This window comes from Podarcis cretensis, assembly GCF_951804945.1.
Source record: "Podarcis cretensis genome assembly, chromosome: 7".
NCBI classification, from domain to species: Eukaryota; Metazoa; Chordata; class Lepidosauria; order Squamata; family Lacertidae; genus Podarcis; species Podarcis cretensis.
In genome coordinates, this window is record NC_137176.1 from 40,720,918 (window position 1) to 40,748,559 (window position 27,642).

Below are 27,642 nucleotides of genomic sequence, written 5' to 3' on the forward strand. Positions count from 1 at the left end.
TCTCGGTGGGCCTCTAGGGTTTCTGCTCCCTTTTCCGTCTTTAGTTCTCAGCTTTAGGGCTTTTAACGCTTCTGTCCTGTGGTGCCTTCCCCCTTATATTTGCGAGCAGAAATACCGAGGATGTCTCCAGTCCCCTCGTCACCCTCAAAGAAGTTATAAATGACTAATAAATCAGAATAGTTTACTGCAGCAAAGTAATAGGGCTTGTGCCGGGGGATAAAATGAAGCAGAACTTGCCTTCAGTTTTAGCCGCTCCTTGTTTTCTTCCTCGTTCGGGGGGGGGGGTAACAAAATGCCGGGCCAAGACGACCTCTCTTTATCCTGTGCAGGGCCACTGCAGCTTTTGATGAAGTTTTGATGCCATGCTTCTGCTGTAAATCAGGAAGCTCGGCGTCTACCCACAATAGGCGTCTAATCTCCACTCCGGCTGAGCCGGAGCTAATTAGGGCCTTCTCTGGCGCTTTCCAGACTTTCTGTAACTCAGGCCCTTGACCTAAGCTTTGTAAAATCGTTCCTCCATCCCTGCTTTACATAAACTTCTGCTGTGTTTTAACCCCCCCCCCACTTTTATCTCAGTGTCCCTTCACCCTGCTTTTCTCAAACTTCTTCCTTTTTTAAAACCACCAAATTCCCCTCTCAGTGCCCATCCCTTCTCACATGCCATGACCACTTAGATTGTGCAAACTGTCTTCTTTTTCTCTTCCACCTTGCCCTGACTTCAAGCAAACCTAGCAATGTGATGCAGTATTACAGAGCTTGCGGTGGGGACTGTGCATGATCATCATGGCACTCTAAATTTGATTCTTTGTTGTCTCTCCTTTTACAGAAAACTTTTTTTTCAGTTCACTGAGTTCCAAAAGCTGGAATATGAGTGTGAATGCTTTCCCCCTCGGGACATGCCCTCAACTGCTATTGCACTCAGCAGAATTGCCAGGCTGTTCCAACTGCTTACATCCAACTGATACTTCTCAGATCACCGTTAAAGGTCATCTTTACAACTATATTTCAAAGTCATCCTTATAAGATTCACAAAATGCACCGGGGGCAGGAGGGAAGAGAAATAAATGCCTTTCATTTATACCTTCAATCCTGAAGTACTGTGTTTCCCCGTTCCAAGATCCTAGATTGTAATATGCATTTTTCCTCCTTAAGCAAATGAATTATGGAGATACATAGGGATAAATAGCACAGAGAGTGGCTTCCAAATATGTATTGTTTTCCAAAATAGCAGCTCCTTTTTCCAATACTGTCAACACCATTTATAGCTGATGGTTGATCATAGGATGAACAAAATGAAAGGGAAATGAGAAAAGGTCTCAGTATGTACTGGATTGGTTACATTTCAGGAGCAATATTAGAAGCAGTGTCAAGGTTGTCAACATATTGTGCCTGCTGCAGGAATATAGGCACTAAATCCTATTTTCCTTCTTATCAGGCCACAGAAAGGGACAAGATTAGACATGGGCACACAAAGTTGTTGTTTTTTGAAAGAAAGACTCCTTGCGCTCTGCTCCTCCTTTCTTCCCAGCCACAGTGGCCCTACCCTGTGCCTGCCCCTCACAGACAGCCCATTATGCTAGGCTGGACTTTAGCAGTGGCAGCCTCTCCTTCCCCCTTCCCCACTCTCCAGCAGCTGCAATGAACCTTTCAAGGAAGAAGGTTGGCAGTGGCGGCCGTGGAGAGGCAAGGGGGCTGTCCCTTGAAAATCAGGACACTTGAAGGGTATCATATGCACATGTAGTATGAGTGTGTGAGGGGAACCACATCCCTCGGGAGCCAGTGTGGTGTAGTGGTTAAGAGGGGTAGTCTCGTAATCTGGGGAACCGGGTTCGCGTCTCCGCTCCTCCACATGAAGCTGCTGGGTGACCTTGGGCCAGTCACACTTCTTTGAAGTCTCTCAGCCCCACTCACCTCACAGAGTGTTTGTTGTGGGGGAGGAAGGGAAAGGAGAATGTTAGCCGCTTTGAGACTCCTTAAAGGGAGTGAAAGGCGGGATATCAAATCCAAACTCTTCTTCTTCTTCTTCCCTAACAATTAATCAGAGCAGCTCTGGCTGTTACAACCACTTGATATGAAAGGTTGGACAGTTGCAACAGAACTTAATGTTTTTGTTCTTCCCATTCTTCTTCTGCTGATTGACCTAGAATTGTTAAGAAAGACCTTGGGTGGTATCCAGCTGGTACCCCCATATCCAAGACCAATACAGGTCGTAGCTGTCAATGTTTCCCCTTTTTTAAGGGAAATTCCCTTATTCTGAATAGGATTCCTTGCAAGAAAAGGGAAAAGTTGACAGCTATGATACAGATATGAACTGGGATAATATACCTGTTGCATTTTTCATTTGCAAAGCATATTTATATAATTGTATAATATTGATCAAACACACTTATATATGTTTGGTTAGCCGCATATATTCTTTGTTATGGAGAAGGTACATTTCAAAATTGAGACAAGAAGAAAAAATGTTGAGTCAGAAAAAAAAGTTACCCTGGATAAAGGATCTGTTTATTGAATCCATCTGGTATATTTAAGCTACTAAAACACTTGAAACGGCTTAGGAGCTTAGCAATCAAATTTGTTCTGGCAATAGAAATGCAAAACCTTTTAAATACATTTTTTTTTGTTTCGTTTCGTATTGGAGATCTATTTCTGTTCCATTCATGGTTTATTGCAATTCAGCCCCTTGGCATTGCCTTATCTTGAAGCTTTACAAAAACCATTGCAAAACCTCTGGGGAAGAACATCAAGATGTTTTCCCTTCATTTAATCTTAAAATATGGGTTAAAGTTCTTTCCTTTGAGTTTTGCAGCTTCATTTTACAGTGTGAGATCTTCACCATTGTCCCTACTTATATCTGCAATAGAAATACATTGCCCCCAAAACTCATGTGAGTCTATAAAAATATTGCATAGGAAAACGGTCACCGGTTCCTGCTGGGAAACATGAGAAAAGCAAACAAAAACCTTTGCATTTTCTCATATTTCTCTCTCTCACTTGTAGGGAAAAAGTGTTTGCATATTATTATCAAATCGTTGTCTTTAAAAGATATATAGCTGGGGGAGTAGGGATTTCTCAGGCTAAGAGTCACATTGCCTTATAGACAATGGTTCACATACCATTGATGGGTGAGACCAGAAGCAAAAATGAATGGCGTAATGGATTATCTTTGTTCAGTAGGCTATATTCCAGTTATGCAAAAGTCAGAGGTTTCTACAAGGACATATCTCTTTATTCTCCATTCAGATTAGCTAGAAACATTGTCACAATTCAACAACACATTCCAGCCAGGCTAAATCACTTAAGGAGGTCACAGAGCAGGGCTGGCTGTGAGAGGGGGCACAGGCTATATGCCAAGAGCCTCCTAACCCCAGGATCCAGCATGTGTTTACAGTGGATACTCCGGTTGCGAACATGATCTGTGCGGAATGCACGTTCGCAACCCACAGTGTTCGCAACCCACATCTGCTCGTCTGTACACGCGCGGGTTGCAATTCGGCGCTTCTGCACATGCGCAACCACCGAAACCCGGAATTAACCCATTCCAGTACTTTCGGGTTTTGGCGGTCCATAACACGAAAAAACGCAACCTGAGGCAGCTGTAACCAGAGGTATGAATGTAATATGAAAAAGGATTCAAATTCCTGGTGAGGTGATAGTCTAGGCAATAGACCATTAAGACAACAAAGTAAGTGGATCTGTGCAGGATAGCAAATGGGTAGGCCCCCTCCCTCAACTTGCTGGTACAGTGGTACCTCTGGTTACATACTTAATTCATTCCGGAGGTCCGTTCTTAACCTGAAACTGTTCTTAACCTGAAGCACCACTTTAGCTAATGGGGCCTCCCGCTACTGCCGCACCACCGCTGCGCGATTTCTGTTCTCATCCTGAAGCAAAGTTCTTAACCCAAGGTACTATTTCTGGGTTAGCAGAGTCTGTAACCTGAAGCATATGTAACCCGAGGTACCACTGTAGTTAGAAGACCAAAGGCGAGAGTGAATAGTTGAGAGGTGAGTGATGTGAGCTAGAACTAGAAGCTAGAAGAAAATTTGCAGACTGGGAAGTCAGAGAGAGTCAAAGTGATATTTGCTTTCCTTTTGAATCCAAAGCTGCAGTTATGGGGAAAGCAAGTCCCTCTTGGGGTGTTAATGCTGTGAACATCTCAGCCATGGACTCAGATTGTATATATGTGTAAATAAACCATCCATCAAAAAGACACCACTGTGTCCACTTTGCCTCCCTGCTGGAAAGAAAGCATGGTCTCTGGGCAAGTGTCTGGAACACCTTGTCTCTTGCACTGCTCAGAGATTGGGAGGTCGTGCAACAATATCATCAGTGACCAGATAAAATTTCTGACATCTTCTAAATTTGAAATGATTCAGCATGAGATCAGCTATCGGAATAGACTGCATGGTATTCTTAAAGATTCCACAGCGGAACATGCAGCAGTTGTGCTTGAGGAGACATCAACAGAAGTGTAGTGACCAGATAAGTAGGAATTCTGCTTTGGTCAAACTTGACTAGGAATGCTGTGTCCAGTTCAGGTCTCCAACAAACTGCAGCATGTTCAGAGGAAGGCAACAACAATAATGGGGGTTTGAAGATCAAGTGTTATGAGGAAAGGTTGAAGGTGTTGGGTATTATTAACCTGAGAAAATATTATTGTGACATGTTAGCCATCATCAAACATGTTAAGGGCTGCCACAAATATGCATCAAAATTGTTTTCTGTTGCTCCAGACTCCAGAGGGTAGGACTAATGGGTTGAACCAATGGATTGAAATTTCAAGAGAAAAGGATTTAGGTTAAACATTAGGAATATTCTGATGGTATGAGCTGTTTGACAGTAAAACAGGCTTCTTCAGAAATAGTGAGGAAATTCAAAGCTCTCTTGTCTTCCCAGGCCTGTGCATCACTGCCACTTACTGGAGAGGCAGGGGGATGAGCAAGACAATGGGAGCTCAGGTCAGTGTGGACTCAGTGTGGGGCTGTCAGATTGGCTCTGCCATTCCATTCACACCAAACTGAGTTCCTATAAATGTGTTGGTTCATGTTAATGAGACCAATTAAAGGTTGCAACACTAATTGTAGATCAGTTTCTTTGGACAAGCCATGCTGACTATAAACCAATTAACTTGTCCCTTATTTAAACCAGCTTTTGTTTCTCTTGTTCCTAAGGTCAACAGAGTTAGAATCCTTGCAGACATGACTTCCAGAGTGTTAGGCTGTGTTAGTCACTTTCAACAAAAACAATGGCATATTATGGCATCTTATTTATACTCTAAACAAATAAGCTCCAAGATGAGGAAATCCTTATCTACTTTTTAAAAAAGGAATAAATAACATGATTTAATGAGATCTGACTTTAATACATAAATTTTGGAAATTGAGTTTATAATCTTTTAAAAGTGAATGAATGAACCCTATAAACAGTAAACACGTTGACTAAAGCTTGCTTTTCTTTTTAAATGTCTGGACTAGACTGGAAAAAATGACTTTAGGTTAAGTATTATAAATCTGACACAACAGCTCATGTATTGCATTTATCGTTATGACAAATTATGAATATTTATGACTGTACTGGTTGCTAGATGGCCTGGCAATAATTTTCCATTTCAGAAGAAAGATACTTTCCCCTTCCCCTTGTACCTACTAGCCTTTGCTTTGGAAATTTCTGGGCATATAGGCAGGGATTTAAAGAAATGCTTAGACTTCCATGAGGAACTTATGCTTGCCCAGTGGAACAGAATTCAGCCACAGATCTCAAGCAGGGAAACATAAGGTGGCAGTGATCACCCATGTTATTATTGAGGGAGGCCTGTACTGCAATGTAAAGGTAAATGACCCCTGGATGGTTAGGTCCAATCAAAGGCGACTATGGGTTGCAGTGCTCATCTTGTTTCAAGGGCCAAGGGAGCTGGTGTTTATCCACAGACAGCTTTCTGGGTCATGTGGCCAGCATGACTAAACCACTTCAGGTGCAATGGAACACCGTGATGGAACCCAGAGCACATAGAAATGTCATTTATGTTCCCGCCGCAGTGGTACCTATTTATTTACTTGCACTGGAGTGCTTTCAAACTGCTAGGTTGACAGAAGCTAGGACAGAGCAACATGAGCTCACCCCGTTGCATGGATTCAAACTGCCGATCTTCCAATCAGCGAGCTCAAGAGGCTCAGTGGTTGAGACCACAGCACCACCCATGTACCTAGTCATACTGCAATGCTTATTGAAATATTATCTTCCTCTCCAGGTGTTCCATTCCATTTGGTGTATATACTGGAAGGTTGTGACCAGGACAATTATGTATTCTACTGACGTCCACCCTGCTGTCTAATAGTCTTGCTTCTTGAGCTAACTGGGGCAGTGGCGGAGCTTCATGCTCCAGCACTGGGGGGCAGAGCTGACGCACATCCTGGGGGCGTGATGCATGTCCTGTGGTGTGGCACACCGCCTGTGGGGACATGGCACCCAGCACAGGCAGGGGGCAGCCGCGATGGCACCCCACCGGGGTCGCATTACCAGGGGCGGTGCACTCCCTCCACACTCCTCTTCCTCCACCACTGAACTGGGGTGGTCTCTGGTATTGCATCAGAGACCATAATACCTAGTTTTATTGTCTCCAGTGTTTATTCTAGGCCCTCCTTCTTAGGAGTTACCAATATACTTTGTGTATAAAAATGCTGGTTTTTTTCTGACTTTGTGTCTAGTTGTTGTTGTTATATTGTTTTCCACTTGCATTGCCTGAGGATATGGTCACATTTTTTGACATGTGCTTTAGATGTTTTCCCATCCTGGCTAATATAATGCTACCAGAAAGGGTAATGTTATGGCTAATGCAGCTTTTCAGAAACTATTAGGTCTCAAGGATGTGGTGGTAAAGTGACTTCTAAAGAAATCCCTAATTGGACCTAATGGTGTTGGATAATTATGAACCAATCTTAAATACCCCCCCCCCCCTTTTTGGCAAGGTGTTGGAGTAGCAGGTGCCATCCCAGCTACAGATTTTCCTGGATTAAACTGATTTCCTATACACATCACAATCTGGCTTCTAGCTTGGTCAGGGAACTGAAATCAGCTTTGTCACTTCAAGAAAACCTTTGCCAGGACCTTCACCATCTGTTCCTCTTGATTGTGCTGGACCTTTTGGTATTGTTCAGTACCATTGACTGTGGTCTCCTTATGAATCATCTCTCTGGGATGGGCATTAGATGAGCCATTTTGTGTTAGTTCTGGTCCTTTCTTAAGAATATGTCTGGAAGATCATGACTGAGGATTTTTCTTCAGTATTCAGCAGATTGGATCCTAACATCCAAGCAAACCACTTGAGCTAGGTGGAAATGTGAGTTGGCTGGTCAGATAACCTTCACTAAAGGGTGCCTCAGGGTGGTTAACTTAGAGCTAAATTCTTTCTCTGTCCATCCTAAATGCAAGCTGTGACAAATAGGAAGCCAATTAAAACCAAATTAGCCCATCAGATGTGCAAAATAATAATAATAATAATAAATCCTACTTATATATCAAAGGTAACTGGCTACTCTTGCACTGTTCAAAGGATGGGCAGATGCTGCTAACACTGAAAAGAGGCCAAATAAGTTGATATTTCCTTTTTAAAGGGTGCAGCCACTGCCTCCCACCAGCCACTTCAGTGGTATAATTCCCTCTCCTGCATCTCCTCCCATCCATTGGGAGTAATCCTTGCGAGACTTCTTCTGTGTATAGGACGGAGGCAAAGTTAGCCATCAAGTTTAATGGTACCTACTCCTATGTAAGTGTGTAGTTTGGATTGCATCTTGGGTGGGGGGGACTGCTTTAATTAAAAGTAATTCATCCCATGTACTATGTCAAGAGCACATCAACAACTGTGCACCCTGTTGAGTTATAACCCCCTCTAATCCACAAAACACATTTGCCTCAATTCATTCAGAAAGCTGGACATGTTGCCATGCAGCCTTCACAGACAGTCGCTTTAATGAGAAATGCAATCCCTGACATTTTTGGCATGTGTTTGATTGATGGTGTTTGCATAGCAATACACTTTCTTGTTTACTGTTTCTAAGAAAAGAACCTGCAGTTCTATCTTAGTTTTAGACTGATTAAAGTGAAAACCTTTCAGCATTTGATAAAGAACAGAAAATATTAGATATATTTCATGAGCTGCAAGATCAAAAAGTGTGTATTTTTATAGCAATTAGAAAGTAGAATAATAATGATAATCATAGGAGGTATATGCATGGATGATGAGCATTTACATGAAAGAATGTCAAATTTTGACAATCCAAGATGGAGATTTAGGGTTTCACTATTGACTTTGACATTTATGCCACATCTTCATTACTTGATTAAAGTAAAGCTAAGAAGGCAAAGGTAAACATTTTAATATTAATTAAATATTCATATTTTAATTTAACATCAGGTTATTAGATGCAAAACAAGTCAACATTAAGATGTTTCATATATTGATGATTTAATTCTAAGTAGTAGATTAAATCATTAATCAACTCCAGTTATCTAATGCAGTCATTTGCTGCTCAGTTTACCGGCAGCTACTTTTGAAACTTTTACTAAAACTGAACCATTATCACATTATAGAAGAGAGATGGGAGTCATCTAATAGCTCAGATTTAGCCATCTGAAGATACAAATGTACCAAGTTATTTCAGAAAGCTTGCAGAGAAGCTAAATTATCTCTCATGAAGTGCTGTTCTTAGAAAGCTGACGTTTATTTTTAACAGATGTCATGGCCCTTGGGGCTCCCCCCCCCCAGCAGATGGGGGGGAGAGCAAAAGCTCACCAAGTCCTTTTCAGTAACATTCCCAACAATGCCATGAAAACTAGAGACTGTCTGAATTCTGATAATAATATCTTGGAACTTGAGGCCCTTGATCCAGGATGCCCAGAGACAGTTCTTCTTGAGACCAACTCCCCCTGATACGCCAAACACCTCCCATTCCCCAATTCATGTTCAGAGGCACAGGTGGGAAATAAAGGAAGGATGTCAGTGGGTTAGGTTTAAAAAACAAGGGCTGCCATTTTAACTATCTCCAGTTGTCAGCAATGCAGATTGATGAAGGTCAATCAGAACCTAGAACAGGAATGACTAATCCATGACTCTCCAGATGCTGGTGGCCTACAGCTCCCATAATCCCACCCATGCTGGTGGGGGCTGATGGGAGTTTGAGTACAAAAAAAAAAACTATTGTTGTTATCCCACCTTTTACTTAGAACTAGGGCTCAGGGCGGCTCACAAAAATTAAAGCAAACATGGATGAAACATAGAAAACTAAAAAGATAATAGTGAAAGAGTAGTTAAGCTTTAAGAGAAGTGGAGAAAGGAGCTAAACACATAACCCCATAGCTCCTTTCATCTGCCTTCTGCAGGGCGGCACTGCTTATGCTGGATCAATTCCTTGCCCTCACCATCTGTCCATGATCCTGAAACCTTGCATCCAAACTTCTTGCTTCTTCTGAATCCCACATTTGTATCTGCTGCCACTCTATGCCAAGGGGCAGCATACTGCCCTCCTCCTCATTTATCATCATACTTTCCAGAGTGCTGTCTGGACCTCCTGCCTCCCAGGCCATCCTTCAAACAGGTCAACAACATCATTCAGTGAACAGATGAAGGAAACAGGGCCAAACAGTGTCACTAAAACAGATTCCAAAGCTGACGAGAGGAAAGAGAGTGTCTTGGTGAGCAGGACAGCATGGGATAGGTGGAAAAGAGTGAAGTACTACTGAACATCTACCGTAGGTTTCACTGAAACGTAACTACTTTCTTTTTCAGAACTAGAGAAAGGTATACTATTTTGAATTGAAGACAACTGGGGGAAAGTGCTTTGCTTCTTTGTCTCACAATGTTTTGTAAGGAGAAAAGAAATAGTTTTCATAATTTGCACAAACTGATTTAGTGAGTATTTGAGGTGGGGCGCATACTTGTGAGCAGTAAGAGTGTAAATGGAAACATTAAAGCTTCTTCCACTCCAGACTGACAAGTTTCCTAGCTACACAATTCAATGTAGATATTTTTGGAATCTTTTGGAGTTAAACTACTTAAGTAGTATAATTTGTCAAGGGAAAATTGGGCTACTTATGAATACGCAGGGTGTATTAAAAAGCAAGAGGGATGTGAAATTTTGAAATACAATATATTCCATAAAGGGAGTAAAGCAGAGTTGGAACAGCTACAAACTGCAGTCAGTGAAATTTATGCACCCTTTGTGCACAGGACTGCAGCCTGGTTGATCCTTCAGAATAAAAATGGTGATATAGTATTTTGTATTGGACCAGTTTGTATTTAAAATGCTAGAATTTAGTAAGATTTCAAATTACTGGATATAAAGTATGCATGGACCCGAAGATTTGCCATGTACATGTACTCTTGAAACTGTGTTGATGTGGGCTTCTTGTCCTCAGCCTTCAAGAAATTGGAATATATATTTCAACCACAATCACACTCTAGGTCAGAACTGGTGACATTTATGGGGAATGCAGCTTCAGGTTCTGGGAATCGTCCTGCTTTAAACATTGTTACCATTAAGCTAAGTGTTGAAACAGAGGGCTTTTTCTTAACTTCCCTGACTCTCCCTTTTCAAGTTGAACCTTCATGGCTGCCGGGGATATGATAAACTCTTTGGTATTGTCCACCATCTTGCTATCCTCCTGGAGCACTTATTCTGCAACATGTTCAGGTTCCCTCTCCACTTATTAGCTGGGAGTTTCAAAACCTCCATCTATCAGTCCACAGTGGTGTGTCAACATCATAGAAAGGTCACATGCCCCCTAAAACCAACCAGATACCCTGATTTGACTTGTCTCCAGTTTTCCCCTACTCTTGTTGGCTAGGTGTTTAAAACTTCATCCTATTGGTCCACAGTGGTGTGCCATCTTCACCATGTCATGGGGGCCCTCAGAGGTGGGATTTCAGGAGTGGCACTGCAGGGGCAGAATGTGTTGCATCATCAATCAAACTCTGGAGGGATCAATTAAACAGTAGGGGACAGGGGCATAAACATTTGACAGAAGGTAGTATTCTTATAGTACTGGGGTACAAAAGGATAGGGGGGGATCCATTGCACTAGCAGAAGTTATTTAATGGGCTTTAGCTAAAGGGATTAGTTTGTTGAATCTCACCCTAATAATTTGAATTTTCTGAAACTTTGCTGATAAAAAGCAAATTATGAGGAAAAAAGGCAGGGTGTAAATATATTACCCCTTCTGTTTTGTAATATCAACACTTACTGCAGCCACACAGAATTCTTGTAAGGAGGAACAAAGATGAGGTAGTACAACATAGACTTGGCTTTGGAAAGAAAAAAGTATGATTAAATAGTCCTATTTTAACCAGCAATTTGAATAATTCTTATTGACATTAAAAGGAATAAATTTAAATATCCTTAGGATAGAATACATATCAATATTATTGAAGATGCAATCGTTTTACCAACCAGTGCTGCTGCACAATTACCACTCATTTCAGCTGATTTGAGCATACCACTCCTCCCATCACAGAAATGAATAGTGGCTACATTGTCCAGTCTTGCATGAGCAGCAGAAACAATGTTCTGTGCCTTTTCTTAGTACATCATCATGCCATTTCATAGAAGCATAGTCCAAGTCATTTAGGACTTTCAAGATCAATGCCTTCACCTTGACTTTTGCCACAGACAGCTATAAGATATATGACTGGTGTTACAACAGATGTACACCAGTCCAAGAAGTTCTGAACCAAAAAGGCTGCTTCTGCTGAGGCTTTCCTCTTTCTAAGCCTACTCAGCAAGTACCAACACTCCTTCTTTGCTCACAGCTGTGTCTGGCACCTGGAGGAGGGAGAGGGGAGCCTCTCTCCTATACCAGGTGAATGGGCAGGTGCAGGAGCAATGGGAATAATGGGAACAATTGCAGCACTTTAAGAGCTAATCAGTCAGCTTCAATTGCTCCCATTAGGCAGACTCTCCCATTGTGTTTTACGGATACAACCTGTCCATTACAGTATTTTAAGAAGACATAATTTGACAAAGCTAGTGCGGAGTCAAAATTGCCCGCAAAGATGTTTATACAGAAAGTAAGTAATTTAGCAGGCAGATTACACAAGAAACATATCACAGCCATCATTATACAAAGTGACAGGAACTAATAGGAGACCGTTAGAATTTATTGTTCAGAAATTACAAAATGCCCTGCATTTCTCAATTGAAATGCCCTTTCTTTCTTTGCTTCTTTCAGTTGTTGACTATTCAGAAAACCCATATATTCTCTGGTGGCATTTGCTCTATTCTGTGGCATTAACGTCACAAATAGAAAAACTGCACCCAGCAAGCTAGTGTTCAAAGCACAGGCTCCCTCTGTTTGTGCTTGTAAAAATTGCTAAAGAAAAGAAAAATGCCAAAACCCTGCGAATTAAATCCTAACAGTTCTCTCCTTTCCCCTCTTACACAATTGTAGTCAATGTTCACTCTATTTTCACCAACGTGCTTAGGTTTCCAACTTTATTATTTGCCAAATCCCTCCAAATAAAGAAAATGCTGGTATATATTTAAAATAAACAGCTGCAGAAATTAAAACCATATGCTCTGTACTGTTTCCCTTTTCATTCATGCATGGGTTGAAAATGAGCAGATATAATCATTAGAAGCAACAGGTGCTTGTTGATATTAGGGTTTTTTTATGTTTGCTCGAAGCCATTCAATTATATTGTCTCAGCAGAATTTCCAATGACCCTGCAATGCAGCACATAATTAGACTATGGAACTCACTCCCACAGGAGGCAGGGATGGCGACAAACCTGGATGGGTTTAAAAGAGGATTAGACCAATTAATGGAGGTTAATACTGTCAATTGCTGTATGCTCTCCCTCGGTGATTGGAGGCTGTATGCTTTTAAACACCAGTTGCTGGAAACCACAAAAGGCAGAGGCGGATTAAGGGGAATGTGACTGGTCCAGTCGCACTGGGTGCAGAGCCTTGGAGATACCACAACTATGATGTAGAATGGAAGGCGAGAGGCAGGGGGGACATAGGATGCTGCTGAAATTTGGGACCCCAAGGTCCACCATTGCAGAAGGAGACAGTGCTCTTGTGTGCAGCTTCTGCCAGTGGGTTTCCTACAAGCATCTAGTTGGCCACTGGGAGAACAAGATGCTGGTCTAGATGGGCCATTGACCTAGTCCAGCAGGCTGTTATGTTCTTATGAAACTCTCTCCCTACCAAAAAAATTGCCTTATTCCTCCTTTATTGGCTTTCAGAGATCAGACCAAATTGACCTTCTTGGAGAAAGTTATTTGGGTTATGGTGGAATGAAGTTATATGGCTTTGGCAGAAATGTTATAAGGAATTAGGTACAGATAGATTGTTAATGCTTTAAAGGGAAAAAACAAGGTTAGAATATGTTAAGATTAATTACAGGACAGAAAACAGAGGAAGATGGAAAGGAATTGCTGAAACAGTTAATTGAAGTGGAATACAAAAAGGGAGGCATGAGGAAGTCAATGAAACAAGTGAATGAAAGCTAAGATTGAAAATATTGGAAGTGTTTTTAATTGTTCTTGTTTTGTTTTGTTAATTCAGTGTTTTATGTAGTGTTTTTGTATTGTATTATATTGATTTGTTTAATTCTTTTTCTTTCTTTTTGTAATCTTTAAACTCTTAATATTATTATTATTATTATTTTTAAAAAAGAAAGTTGTTTGGGTTACCCTTCTGGTAAGAATTCACATCTACACAACCTTGTCATTACCCAGGTGAGGACCAACCATCTTTTGAATGAACCACAGAACCAAGGAAACTATTTTCAAGTTCAGCATCCAGATTTAGGGACCCAGTGTTTATTATAGCTATTGCAATAGGACAGAACTCACTCAACTCAACATGCCAGTTGAGAAGGTCTGCCCCAAGGCACTTCAGAACAATAGCTTATATAGTAGTTCAAACACAGCAAACAAAGAATCATAAAACATCTTCACACACACCATGAAAGGTTACAGGTCATGAGAAGTAAAACACACATGGCTCCATACTGGTATCTTCACCCCTGCAATCACCTTGGAGCAGCCCCGATGTGCCCAGACCACTTGACCATTTTAGGTCTTGGATGTCTGATGTTACCTTGGCAACCTAGCCTTCAGTGAGGGAAGAAGATCATAAAATCCTCTTCCTGGGTCTCAGATAGCTTCAAGGAGAGCTGATTTACACTGGTGCTAAAGCAACCTGCCATTTGTATCACTTTCAGTGGTAGATAAGGAGAGATGGAATGCAACATAGGAGGGGGAAACTTGCAAATGCAGAACACACAAAAATCAAGCCTAATACATTCTAAAAGGTTAAATGCAATTAAAGTGAAGCATTGAATCATTATTAAAATAATAAAAATATACACCTGGGGTCTCTAATTCTTATTACCATGATTATCTCCTTTTCTTATTTCTGCTGCTCTGATCAGCTGCTTCTAAATTAGTATTTACAGGGTTGTTTTTAAAAATGTGATATGATTTCAGATGTTTTATTATTAAATTTAATATAATTTGAGAGGTGCCTTGGAAACTTAGCACATAAACAAATGAAATTAGGCTTAAAAGCTTTCAGTAGCATCTGATTTTATCCTTTTGAGATTGAAGGAATGTCTAATAAAGTCCTCTTTTGGCAAATATTTTTAATCATTCTTTTTTAACTGTACAGGTATTGTACAAGTAGCCCTCATTTCAGTTACTTAAGAGTGAGATCCCATTCTAACAAGCTACCACAATTTGATGATTTCATTTCTGATGACTAAGTCAATGCCGTGTGCCACTGAGATATGTGCCTGCTACCTACTGTCACTTTTGTATTGCATTAATCCATCTCAGCCAATTCCAGGCATTGTTGTATACCCTTTGCTGAATGTGACAGTGGGGTGACTTTTCTCCTGGAAACCAATTAATTGGCCTCCCCCCTTTGCCTTCTGGCCTTTTAGTTTCCTTTGATGGCACATTATTAATCTCTGGCGCATTTTAAGGGTTGTTTACAGACTTTCAGTGATTATCCTTGGAAACTCAGTGTCTTGTTTGTTTTTATAGCATTTGCGTGGCGAGGCCCCGTGACCACCCTATTCCCTAAGGTGCAAATAACTAGACAACATACAGCATATTGGGTTTTTGGCATCAAATAAGAACACAATTTCATTGGTTACAGGCCATAGGCATTGAGGTAAGCAACAGCGCATATCACTCCCGTCCATGTGTTAAATCGGGGCGTCCCCCAAGCGGTCCCCATTGGAGGAGTACTATGGCCCTAGCCCCTTTCAGGGCATCAGACAGGAACCCTTCTCCTGGATCCTTTTAACAAGATACCCTTACAACCTCCCCTCCAACCAAGACTAGGCTTACGCAATGCCTATCCGCCTTACAAAGTTGTGACGATTGCTGTGAGGTAGGCGAAAACCGAAATGGCGGAGCCAGTTTGCCAGATGGAAAAAAATCCTTTCTGGCCCCTGAATCCAGCGACTGACACTGTCCATAGCAAGGTTGTACCATTCCCCAAAAGCCCTAAACTGAGAGAGGGTGGTTGGAAGAACCGGCGTGGCGAGAGAGAGCCAAAACGCCCTGTCGCCCCAGTATTTATCCTTTCCCTGGGTGTGTTGCCAAGTGCCAGTACTGGTCAGTTGACACTATGCCCAGGTGAACACCCCCTAGATTCCGGCTGCCATTGGCTAATTTGGGCGCAGGGTACGATCCAGCTGGCAATAGACCAATGCACAGGAGAGATGCAGTGCCTGCCTGCAAGCTGCCTGCCCAAGGAGGGTAAATGGACTTCTCCACCAAATATCAACCAATTTCCCCTCTGTTTGAATGCTAACAACAGCCTACTGTATGTGTAGGGGTTTTTTTATTTGGCTTCTAACAGTATGCTTTCCCCCACACTTCAGGATTTAAGAGCTTCAGGCTGCAATCTTCTATTCAATTACCTAGGAGTAAGCTCTGCTGAACACAATAAAACTTACTTCTAAGTAGACATGTGTAAGATTGCACACTTTGAAGCAATTGGGTGTGTGCATAAAATTCTTCTAAAGGCCATACCCTGTTATTATTTATTTATTTTTAGTAAGGAGCACTACTTTTTCAAGATTGCTTCATATAATGGATGCAATTGTTTCAAGTATTCTACAGAAGAAAATAGAAATTTGATAGAATCTCATTTTTGCACAGGCCTGGGACATAGAAAGCTACCTTATATTGAGTCAAACCAGTGTTCCATATAATTTCTGTCTATAGTGTCAGACTGCAGATCTCTACAGATTCAAGACAGGAGTCCTAATTCAGTATTGAACCTGGGACTTTTAGCACCCAAGGCATGTGCTCTACCCCTAAGTCACAAAATTGCACAATGCTCCATTTCATCAAATCCCACAATTTGATGGAATATTGTTGTTGTTGTTGTTTAGTCGTTTAGTCGTGTCCGACTCTTCGTGACCCCATGGACCAGAGAACGCCAGGCACTCCTGTCCTCCACTGCCCCCCCGCAGCTTGGTCAGACTCATGCTGGTAACCTCGAAAACACTATCCAACCATCTCGTCCTCTGTCACCCCCTTCTCCTTGTGCCCTCCATCTTTCCCAACATCAGGGTCTTCTCCAGGGAGTCTTCTCTTCTCATGAGGTGGCCAAAGTACTGGAGCCTCAGCTTCACAATCTGTCCTTCCAGTGAGCACTCAGGGCTGATTTCCTTCAGAATGGAGAGGTTTGATCTTCTTGCAGTCCATGGGACTCTCAAGAGTCTCCTCCAGCACCATAATTCAAAAGCATCAATTCTTCGGCGACCAGCCTTCTTTATGGTCCAGCTCTCACTTCCATACATCACTACTGGGAAAACCATAGCTTTAACTATACGGACCTTTGTTGGCAAGGTGATGTCTCTACTTCTCAAGATGCTGTCTAGGCCTGTCATTGCCCTTCTCCCAAGAAGCAGGCGTCTTTTAATTTCGTGGTTGCTGTCACCATCTGCAGTGATCATGGAGCCCAAGAAAGTAAAATCTCTCACTGCCTCCATTTCTTCCCCTTCTATTTGCCAGGAGGTGATGGGACCAGTAGCCATGATCTTCGTTTTTTTGATGTTGAGCTTCAGACCATATTTTGCACTCTCCTCTTTCACCCTCAATAAAAGGTTCTTTAATTCCTCCTCACTTTCTGCCATCAAGGTTGTGTCATCTGCATATCTGAGGTTGTTGATATTTCTTCCGGCAATCTTAATTCCGGCTAGGGATTCATCCAGCCCAGCCTTTCGCATGATGAATTCTGCATATAAGTTAAATAAGCAGGGAGACAAAATGCAGCCTTGTCGTACTCCTTTCCCAATTTTGAACCAGTCAGTTGTTCCATATCCAGTTCTAACTGTAGCTTCTTGTCCCACATAGAGATTTCTCAGGAGATAGATGAGGTGATCAGGCACTCCCATTTCTTTAAGAACTTGCCATAGTTTGCCATGGTCGACACAGTCAAAGGCTTTTGCATAGTCAATGAAGCAGAAGTAAATGTCTTTCTGGAACTCTCTAGCTTTCTCCATAATCCAGCGCATGTTTGCAATTTGGTCTCTGGTTCCTCTGCCTCTTCTAAATCCAGCTTGCACTTCTGGGAGTTCTCGGTCCACATACTGCTTGAGCCTTCCTTGTAGAATTTTAAGCATAACCTTGCTAGCGTGAGAAATTAGTGCAATTGTGCGATAGTTGGAGCATTCTTTGGCACTGCCCTTCTTTGGGATTGGGATGTAGACTGATCTTCTCCAATCTTCTGGCCACTGCTGAGTTTTCCAAACTTGCTGGCATATTGAGTGTAGCACCTTAACAGCATCATCTTTTAAAATTTTAAATAGTTCAGCTGGAATACCATCACTTCCACTGGCCTTGTTATTTGCAGTGCTTTCTAGGGCCCATTTGACTTCACTCTCCAGGATGTCTGGCTCAAGGTCAGCAACCACACTACCTGGGGTATATGAGACATCCGTTTCTTTCTGGTATAATTCCTCTGTGTATTCTTGCCACCTCTTCTTGATGTCTTCTGCTTCTGTTAGGTCCTTTCCACTTTTGTCCTTTATTATGGAAATCTTTGTACGAAATGTTCCTTTCATATTAGATACTTCTTAAATTAGGAAATGAAAGCATGGCAGATTTGGTTATTGTTGGGGATTTTTTCAGCTGGAACTCAGAAGAACTCAGTTCTGATACCTCTTAGGCGGTTACCATTTCTATTTTTTTTTATATAAATATTTATTAAGATTTTTTAAAATACAAAATGCAAAAATAATAAACAATATAACATGAATCATAACACATTTTTCAGAACTTCTTTGGACTCCCTCACGTCTCCCACTCCCACTTACATCGTTATAAATTTTTCCCAGCAATTTATCATCTTGTTTATATTCTTAAATTTTGTTCAATTAATTTGATCTATTCTCCACAAATTTTATATTTCCCTCAATCTCACTTATCGTCAATTTCAAATCTAATTCAGTGGTAGGCAATTATTTATGATCTAGCATCCTTCTTAGCCTTCAACCAAATTACAATACTTTTGTAGATAAATCTTGAATTTCTTCCAGTCTTCTTCAACCCTCTCTTCTCCCAGGTCTCGAATTCTGCCAGTCATCTCGGCCAGTTGCATATAGTCCATCAGCTGCATCTGCCACTCTTCCAGTGTGGGTAGATCTTGAGTTTTCCAACTCTTGGCAATGAGTATCCTTGCTGCCGTTGTTGCATACATAAAAAATGTTCGGTCCTTCTTTAACACCTTCTGGCCGACAATGCCCAGAAGGAAGGCCTCTGGTTTCTTAGTGAAGGTATACTTAAATACCTTTTTCAACTCATTATAAATCATTTCCCAGAAGGCCTTCACTCTAGGGCAAGTCCACCAGAGGTGAAAGAATGTTCCTTCATGTTCTTTACATTTCCAACATTTATTATCAGACAAATGGTATATTTTGGCAAGTTTAACTGGGGTCATGTACCATCTATATATCATTTTCATTACATTTTCCTTCAAAGCATTACATGCAGTGAAGTTCAGCCCAGTGGTCCACAACCTTTCCCAGTCCTCAAACATAATATTATGCCCAATATCCTGAGCCCACTTTATCATAACCGATTTAACCATTTCGTCTTGTGTATTCCATTTCAGCAGCAAGTTATACATTCTTGATAAAACCTTAGTTTTTGGTTCTAACAATTCTGTTTCCAACTTCGATTTCTCCACCTGGAACCCTAGCTTTTTGTCATTTTTAAAAACTTCTTTAATCTGAGCATAATGTAACCAGTCTCGCACTTTATCCTACCATTTCTATTCTAAGAAACAGGTAGGTAGCTGTGTTGGTCTGCCATAGTCGAAACAAAATAAAAAAACTGTGCATGCACACGAAAGCTCATACCAATAACTAATTTAGTTGGTCTCTAAGGTGCTACTAGAAGGATTTATTATTATTATTATTATTATTTGTTTTTCTAAGAAAATGAGGGAGCTGTCCATGGTGAGTTCTGACACCTCTTTTTCTAGAAAAATAGCACTGCTAACACCTTGTTATGTGGGTATATTGGGTTTAGTTATCATTGCCGATTTCCAGATACAACCATTGAACTTTTCCAATGCAATCACTCCTGTAATCTAAACTACAGGGGGAAAACATGCAATAGCAGTGCATAAAATTTGCCTTCCAAATTATTCTTAGCTTTAAGTTTTGGTACTGTATCCTTAATGTTCATATATTAGACATAGACATCAATATGAACTACACTCTTAAACAAAAATGATATGCATGGATCATCAGTACAAATGGCAGAGCTAAGATATATAGCATAGATAAGTAATAGAAGTAAAAAACAAATTACAGCTTCCAACATTAATTGCAGCATACCCATATGTAGAAACCATATGCCAGTATATGGATCATTTATAGAGTGCATTCTAATGAGGTTTAACACAATCACCAAACAGTATTTAATGACCAGATCTTAAACAAGAACCCAAAAAGCACTGCTGTCAATTTCCAGAAACCAAATATTTATTCTGAGTTGACTCTCTCCTGGGTTTTGCTTAAAGGTATTTGCTGAACATTAAAATGACCTCCATATATCTTCTGTGTGTGTGGAATAAATGAGAGTTCTTTGATTGATTAGCCAATTAACAAAATGTTCTCTAGCTTATACATGTGCATATTAATGAGTATTTAGATGACAAAAAGAATTAAAGGACTACAAATAAATCAAATAGGGTAAGCAGGCATATAGGATATAGATATATAGATATGTCTCATATCTTTAGCCTGTTTATAATTTTTTGGTTTTTATGACAAATGATCATTTAATGCAAGTTAGTATTGTTCCTAGCATAGCTGTCAAAGTTTATATGTACTTTCACCCTACAAGTTTTCCTCAAGGAAGTAGGAGGTTGGAAGCCAGGGAGGAACAACCTACATCAACAGTGCAAGGAGTGGAAGATCAGAGAACATTTGTGGGCAGGAGCTAGGTAGAGAGACTTCTCTACAAGGCAGGGACCTGGAAGACAGGGGTAAAGTGGAGAGCCCCCGCCTCTATAATTGGCAGGAGGCTCTGAAGGACAATGGCAATGTCCCTCATGGAAATGCTCCCTTGCCGCACACAATCAGGCTTAACTAATCTGTGCAGTATCAAACTACAGTCAAGGAAGCTTTGTTTTTGACTGCTCCCCCATATGGGAAAAAACCCACACAGCTTCAATACCATGCAACAGTCTTGGAAGAAAGGTTGTATACTATTGTTCTTCCTGATACTTCCTGATTCTATGTGCATGCAATGCCATTTTCTTTCTATCAGGGAGGGGGATAATTCTCCCACCTAAAGTCTGTAATTGTAGAGTCTAACAGCAAGATTGCATTATGTGATTCTGCTGTCTACATAGATTGGCTCCCAGGCAAGGACAGGTGCTTATAGGTGAAAAGAAAGATTGAAGATGGGTCTCAAAGATAAGTGAGAATTTTTCACTAGATGAAGGAACATAATTCATTGGGGAGGTTTGACATGGTCAGCAATGTGAAAAAATAGACAATCTTAGTTACAAAGTTTGAGCAGGAGTGAGAAGATGAAGGTTCAATAAATGAACTGGACAGTAACAAGTTGCGGCAAACAGGAGGACAAAAATACAGAATTTGTAGGGTGGATCAATGCTTTGATAATGATGAAGAAGACTAGCTACAAAAGGTTGAAGAAATCAGAGATGGGGAAACTGAATCAAGGAAGGCAATAATTGTCAAGAAATGACAAATACTGTGTTTCAAGGATGTGATGTTGGGGAGTTGAATAGGTTTGATAAGGGTCTTTAGGTACACATCTCTTTTACACCATTGTGAGTTTCCAGCTTTGTGCCAAGCACAGGACCTGCATCTTTGAAAATAGCTCTTGTGACACCTGCAACCTTTGTTCAATGATCTCATATGGGAGATCAGATAGACTCTGTCCCCAAACTACATTAATTCATTCATTGCATAGGGGTTCTCTGTGCTTGTAAGTACTTTTCCAGGGTTCCTGAGAGCAGGGGAAACACTCTATCCATATACCATTAAATGAATACACCTTGACTTGGGGAAGAACCCTTTTTGAAAGCATTAGTTAAAAGTTAAAACAATTTTCAAATGCATTTTCCCAAGAGTGTTTCCTAGGGCCAATTACTACAATTCTACAATCATAGGCAGTATTTTCTTATTAAAATCCCAAGACTTTTTTCCTGAGATGCAAAGAGTTATGTGCCTTCTTATGAAATGTGTTTCTTCTCGAGAACCACAAGTTTCAGAGTTCCTTAGTTCATGCTGGTGTTTTCTGTTTAATGAAGTCAACAGGGTAGCCAATAGATTACAGGAGATGGAACAAGCCCAGGCAAGACTTGATCCCAGAAAGAGTCGAAGTCATTTCACAAGCTAAATTTGCAGGCCTCGGAAGTTGTGTGACTAAAGAAGCTCTTCTTAATTTACAAGTTTATAAGCTTCACAGAGATACCACTGGGATGGGGGGGGGGGATTTCCTCCCTCTGAGAATTTTGGACATTTTTAGAGCAGTGCTAAGTTTCCTGAAGGGATGCGTGTGGCGCTGTGGGTTAAACTACAGAGCCTAGGACTTGCTGATCAGAAGGTCAGCGGTTTGAATCCCCGTGACGGGGTGAGCTCCCGTTGCTCGGTCCCTGCTCCTGCCAACCTAGCAGTTCAAAAGCACGTCAAAGTGCAAGTAGATAAATAGGTACCGCTCCGGCGGGAAGGTAAACGGCGTTTCCATGCACTGCTCTGGTTTGCCAGAAGCAGCTTAGTCATGCTGGCCACATGACTTGGAAGCTGCACGCCAGCTCCCTCGGCCAATAAAGCGAGATGAGTGCCGCAACCCCAGAGTCGGTCATGACTGGACCCAATGGTCAGGGGTCCCTTTACCTTTTTAAGTTTCCTGAAAGAACAATAACCATTTCATATTTAAACACATGCGTCATTACATTTATTTATTGAAATAAATGTGTTTCTCTTTTTAAAAAAATGTGTCAAAAAGCATGACATAAACATGCTCTTTTCAGTTCACTCTCCACTGAAGACTGATTCTTAAAAAATGTCCTGTGCTGATTTCCAGTTCAGACATCCTACTTCTCAAACCACCCTTCCCCTATTCCATTCTGCAAAGCTCCCCAGCACATGTGTAGCATCATTTTTTTCATTATTACTTCAGAATAGTCCACACACTTTAAAAAAAAATAAAGATAACATAGTGAGTCCTAGCCAATGATGGCCTAATATAAATACACTCCCCCAATAGATAGAAGTAAATTGGACATTGGGTGAAAACATCCCTGCCCACTCTCTGGGAGACAGCTTGAAATGCAGAGGGTGAGAAATGGTCTCACTGATTTTCAAGCCACTAATGTGTAATGGTGGTCTAGATAGTCCACAAATAAATAAATAAAATAAATAATGTGAGCACTTATGAATGACAGGATACGATTGCTGGGTTGACATGCTGGAAGTCATCTTGCACCCTCTGTTATATGCTGTGAGCCGCTTTATTCCCTAGCCCATTTCCTGTTTGCCTTCATATCACTTAGCTTGCATTTATCTATTGTTAGAATGGACTGACCTTAACATCATTCCTGTTGAAAAGCCATGTTAGGGTTGGCTGGGATGATGAGACTTAATAGAATGAAAGCTTTTTAAAAGTAGGAAAGTGATATGTTGAGTTCATCCAGTCATGGCTTGTTATACACACACACACACACACACTGAAACCAAGTTTTTAAAGTATTCTTGGTTGCAGAAAGAGGCAACTTTAGACAAAACTTTTTTAATATCTGACTTCAAGGACTCTTTGACTTCACCTTTTCTTGAAGTACTCATTTCATTGCTTGGTATAACTAGATGGTGCTTTCCCACAACAAACTGTTTGATGAGTATAGCAGTATTTTCAGATAAAGCCAGGTGTGTACCAAGCCAGTCAGTGTGCTTCCATGAGCTTATAGGAAAGAAACCCATGCATTGTATTTGAAAATGAAAATATTAATAATGCTAACAGGCAATTCACAGTGTTTCACTCTTTTCTTATGACTCAATTTTACCTTGTTGCCTTATTTTTAACTTACCTATTAGTTGTTACTGACAAGTTAATTTTAAAGGTTTTCTAACTTTTAACATTTTTGTGTTTCCTATGACTGTTAGTAGTCAGTTTCAATCTGTTTGATTTTTTTAGCTTCAGAAATGAAGGCTTGGGATTTTACTCCAAATATTAAACAAGCACAATACATCAAGTAAAACCAACAAATCCTTAGTTTCCATATACTTTTTAATTTTAATTTGATTTAATTTTTAACTGGACCAGCTCTTGTGTTTTTGAAACAAGGCTCTGCTGCTTTATCTCCTTACAGTGAAGAGATGGACACTTGGCAGGCCTGATTTGTTACTTGAGCATTCAGTTGATTTCAGACCCACAGTCAAAACAGTGGCCAGATTTCATGGGAGCTCTCCAAGGTGCTGAACAACAGTCTCTGCATCTGCTTTGTTTATCACTGCTGGAGAATTTCCTCTGGGCTTGCTGAGAAACACTCAAAACAAATACTCTTTCTTTATTTCCTGATTTTTAAAAGCATCATTTAATTTTTTTAAACTAAAATTCAAATTGGAATCAGTCACTGCCACTCACCAGGAGGAAAGAGTCAGCAGGGAGCTCAGCACTGTATGGGCACACCAGCAAAACAAATTTGCTGCTCTTGACCGTGTGCTCCCACAGCACCAACCTCCTCGCTGACTCATCCCTTCCTTTCTGCAACCTGGGGAGCTGCGGTGATACTGCTAAAAGGAGGCCAGATGTGTCTGTATGCTACTGACTGGGATCCAAGTGTTCCTATCTAAGCTGCAAATTGTATACACTGCTCTTTATTTCTTCATCTAAGTAGTTTAAAGCAAGATGACAGTGCTGGCCCCAGGGTTAATCAATGTTCCTCCTCCTTCTGCAGACAAACAGATGAGATTCATTTGTCTCCATCATTATTAACTTTCAGGAGCAACGTCAAAACATTCCTGTTTACCCGGGCATTTGGTGGCTGACCAATACTGCTCCTGACAACCTTGTAATCACTGGATGAAGGAAAGCTTTTAACTATCACTGTTTCCAGAATGTTTTTACTGTAATTGTTTTTACAATAATGTATTAGCTGTTTTATGATGCTTAAAAAAACACACACAACAAGCCCCCCCCCCAATGTAGACATGTTTGCTGCCCTGGGGTCTTTTGTGAGAAAGTGCAGGATATAAATTAAATGAATAATGGATCTAATAATTATCACCCTTTGAGTGTGTTTTTCCAGCTGCTAGCTGTGTATCTATTGTGTAGTAGCTTGAACTGGCTTACACTATTTCAGTTTGTTTATAACATAGTAGTAGATGGAACTTTCCTCATCCCTTATCTCCATGCCAGGAAAAGCTTCAGCTGGTCAATGTGTAGGGAACAAGTTGCAGAAGCAAAGGGGGCAACTCCAGTGGTTTTCATCGAAGTAAGGAAACCCAAGGGAGAAAATGCAACCAAGTTGGTCAGTATTTGTTGGGACGTCTATAGAAAACACAAAACATTACTTTCTTATTTAGTAGCTCTCCTGTGCCACCTAGTGCCTTTGGTTTGCAGTTCCAGGCTATAGTCTTATATTTAAAAGGGGTTCTGTACTCAACTTCCATCCTTAAAAGATGAATTAAATATCATTAATGGCTTGTTAAAGTTCATTAGTGTTAACACAGCTTTTAAATGAATATAGTCTCATTAAATAATTGAAGTACAGAGGGAACAGGGGTATGCATGATATACTCACAAGCTTCAGAATGTGAATGTTGCTAGGATCAGACCTGCTTCACCTTGCAACAGAGCCCAGTGCCTCTAGGATAATAAATGACATTGGTCCTGAAATTCCAGAAATTTTAGCTTTATTTTCAGCTAAAATTCACAAAAACAAGATTGAATTGATTTATAAGTGAACATATGTAAAAGTGACCCTGAGTGTAAATAGATATATTTGCCCATCCCTATGCAAGATGTGGTAGAGGGTTTTTTGAATAGTATATTTAATAAACTCTTTTTAAAAATAATAATAATAATGTATGCCATCTGTGAACATTTGCTAGTTTCTTTTGCATGAAATTTAGACTAGATGAATTATGGTTTCCACCACTGATGTTAACGACGGCTTAATCTAATATCAGTGCAGTGCATTGTTGGCAGCAATGTCTAATCTCATTTGCTACAGTACATCTGAGTTCATTGCTGTCATGTTTTAGTGGCTAATTGTTTGCATGGGCACATCCAGGAAGCACCTCAAGTTACTTATTGCTCCACTATATAGTCCTTACATTCACTTCTCTATTAATTCTCCTTTATAATGATTTCTGAACAATGAAACTTGAGTTAGGAAGATAAAAATATAATCTTTAATGGCTTCCTTGGAAGAGAATCCTGCTTTGCTGTAATTTGTTATTAGCAAGGGCATCTTTTATTACTCTCTCAATCTTAGGTCATTTGATCATAAATCCATATTTAAAAAACTTTAGCCTGAATGAAAATTAAAATGGATTATGTAAGATCTAAGAATTCAGATATGAGACAAAAAGCATATGCACTTCAAATTTTTTTTAAAATAAATAAATAAATAAGGAAAATGAAAATAGTTAGTATATTTTTTTGCTTGCAGCACAGATAACTGGGATTAATTTTTAGATGTTGTAGAAAGACTGATCAGTGCTGCAGGTTACAGTTAACTTGTGTTTTAATTCAGATAAGGCATACCAGCAAAAGGATAGAGCTAGTAGAAATGTAGGTTTCATTACTGGCTCAGATGAGGATTAATGCAATATTATGTTTGCAAATTTTCAGAATCCATGAAATGAATTGATGCTTACATATGTAGGGATGGAATAAAATTTTAGTTCATATTTTAATGTGAACTGACCTAGTTCCCAGATCTATATGCAGCTCACATCACAATCAAGAACTGTATCTCACCCTTGCCTGAATTCTGTGATTGTGATCTAAGTCTGCAAGGACTTCATAACCAAATTTTAGCAAGACCCAAATTTTGATCTCAATGTAGCAATGTTCCCAAATATAATTCTTGACTTTTCTATATTGCATAACATTAAGACTCTGGGGACATTTTTGACTGGCGCTTCTGTCAAAGCCCTGGGCTGTTGTCACAATTGTGGCTGAGTGCTTGGATAGATCAGGGTAACCACTTGCACTCTGGACACTTACCCATCTTGGCTGATAAAAACTAGCAGGGAAGGGACAGCTGGCTTGGCCAGGGAGGGGATTAATCAGGTCTGCTGAGAGGGGGTGGTTCCTCCCTGCTTGAAGGAGGCAGTGGAAAACCCACTCCTCAAGAATCGCTCCAGCTGCCAATCTCCCAGAGTTCTTGAAGGAAACTGATTTTCTAGATCCATTTCAATTGAGGTTTAGGCCCAGGTTTTGCACAGAAACTGCTTTGGTCACCTCTGTCAGGAGAGAGACAGGGGAAATGTGTTCTTGTTAATTCACCTCAACCTCTCAGCAGCTTTCGATCCCATCAACCATGGCATCCCCCTGGAGCATCTGTCTGAGTTAGGGGTTGGTGGCACCACTTTGTGGTGGTTCTGGCCCTACTTGGATGGTCATTTCCAGAAGGTGATGGTTGGTGAGTGCCCTTCAGCCATGTGGAGTCTCCAGTTTGGGCTTTCTCAGGGTTCAATTTTTATCTCCTATACTGTTTAGCAAGTACATCAAACCACTTAGTGGGGTAATCTGCAGTTTTGGAGTTTTAGTTTTATGTGTTCATTGTCCTCCACACAGGTTTAAATATATCTTCTTCTGGTGAGAGTTTATTTATTGAGGAGCATTTGAATTTCCAGGTATCTCTTCACCATAGCTGATCCTATGGGGTGGATGTGGGGCAAGTGAAATAAAGAGTAACAGATGTGCTATGCCAACGGTCATGTGCATGTATGAGCCCACAGTATGAACTGGCAGATAACTTTTGGGAAGCAGATAATTTCTCCTTGCCCAAAACACAAATACAAGCTAAGAAGGTTTATGAATACCAAGCAAGTTCCATATTAAGCTCAGGAGAACTGGCTCAATGACTTGTGTCTACTAGTTCAATAGAATTGTTTTAATATTAG